General features: G+C 37.8%; 1 pseudogene; it reads left to right on the forward strand.

Annotated features, from left to right (window-relative positions):
- Positions 1-921: 921 nt before the first annotated feature.
- On the forward strand, positions 922-1,278 carry LOC102874697 (annotated as a pseudogene).
- Positions 1,279-2,097: the final 819 nt, after the last annotated feature.

Here is a 2,097-nt window from a genome sequence, read left to right on the forward strand (position 1 = left end):
CCACTTAACATTGTTATTGTTTTTGTTCTTAGTTTCCATTTAGTGGACTCCACCTTACAATGACCCTACATGGTACCATCCTCACAATCTCTGCCATGCTTCCACTCATCTTTGCAGTCATTACAGCAATCTATCTCATAAGGGGTTTCTTTTCCTTTGCTGACCCTCTCCTTTACCTCGCATGATGTTCAAGGACCATACACATATGACAACATGCCTGAAGCATGACACTTAAAATAACTATCCAGAATTTAAGGCATTGCATTGGCATTCATCCTATATATCTTAGAAGTCTGTTAATCTTTAGGACAAGGGGAGAGGATGGGGAAACACTATTAGCGATGAAGTAGAATATAACATTTATTATCTATTCTCTTTTTATGCAAGATTATTATATTTTTGACCCACAGAAAATTGGTCCAGGTTCATTAGGCTAGAAGTACTTATAAATAGAATTAAAGTAGTTATAAATAGAATTCTTATGCATGCAAGCATAAACCAATGGATACATTTGAAATATTAAAAAAAGAAAAAATTGGTGACTAAAATTAAAGTGGAAGCTTCAAGGAGGAACTAGAGTTACGTAAACTTCAGTTCCCAAATGGCAAGGGTGCCTATCATATACCAGCAGAGTGTGGTAGGGCCTGCTTGTCACAACCTGGCAGTTTCACAACTTACCAAGCAGACATATATAGTGTCCTTATCAACAAGAAGGAGAATTCAAGGTGTGAAAAAATTAACTAAATTCTGATATGATCTATAATCAATTAAAATGTTACCTTAGATACTGAAACTCTAGGAGATACTGAAGAATTAACATTGCCGTGGAGTCGCTGTCGCCACAGTTGCAGCCGTCGTTGTTGTGGTTGGTACGCTCAACTCCTCGGCTCCGCGAGCCGCCTCGACCTCCTCCTCGCCGCCGCCATGAAGTGGATGTTCAATGAGGACCACTCGTTGGAACACAGATGCGTGGAATCCACCAAAATCCGCGCGAAATATCCCAACTGGGTTCCGGTGATTGTGGAAAAAGTCTCGGGCTTTCATATCGTTGACATTGACAAACGGAAGTACTTGGTCCAGTCCGACATCACCGTGGCTCAGTTCATGTGGATCATCAGGAAAAGGATCCAGCTTCCTTCAGAAAAGGCCATCTTCCTCTTTGTGGATAAGACAGTCCCACAGTCCAGCCTAACCATGGGACAGCTTTATGAGAAGGAAAAAGACGAAGATGGATTCTTGTATGTGGCCTGCAGTGGAGAGAACCCTTTTGGCTTCTGAGGGCCAGCGTGATCTGGGTGCACTGATAATCCTCTTTGTGTATCTTGTAAATAGCCGGCCATTTTCAGTTATCACACCAGATTTTCTTGACATAGACCTCTTAGTGCATTTTTAACTGGATTTCTTTCTTAATATATTGGAAAGTTTTGTTTCTCTAGACTAGTAAATTATCATACAGAGTTTTATTTTTTTTGTGCATTGTGCTCATGGCTATCCTCCCCAGGGAACTTGTTACTCTGGGAATCCTATTTAATGAAGATATTTCCACACTGAAGTGAGGTAGGCAGGATATTAAAATGAAAGAGAGGGAGATGATGCATTTATTCCAGATTATGTTTCAAGTGTTAGATGGCTAAGTATTAAAGCATCCAGATTAAATCCTTAGCAATCAGAACACTTGCTTCACTAGATTTTTGCCAACTGCCAATCATGTTGGACTGAGCTAATCTGTTCTTCTTTCTGAATCTATTAAGGTAAATAATTAACAATAAAACTTGTAAAGGCAAAATAAAAAAAAAGAATTAACATTGAAATAACAACACATAATTTATAGCTAATTGCATACTGTAACAAAGTGACAAATTACTCCTGTAATACAATGTTGCAAGTATTGATAGATACCTAATTGAAAAGGGAAGTTATATATAGAATACATTTAAGAAATATGTCTTATATATGTAACTCTGAAGGTAAGCATTTGAAAATCTTATGAAAGCTAATTAACTTGCTCTAACAAATTAGCAATATAACAAAAAAAGAGTTTATCAAGAAAGGTCTTCAAAAGCAAATTCCATCTCATGAAGACCTTCCAGAGGGTTT

The sequence above is a fragment of the Elephantulus edwardii genome, unplaced genomic scaffold (assembly GCF_000299155.1).
Source record: "Elephantulus edwardii isolate Elephantulus edwardi_28Jun2011 unplaced genomic scaffold, EleEdw1.0 scaffold00313, whole genome shotgun sequence".
Classification (NCBI taxonomy): Eukaryota; Metazoa; Chordata; class Mammalia; order Macroscelidea; family Macroscelididae; genus Elephantulus; species Elephantulus edwardii.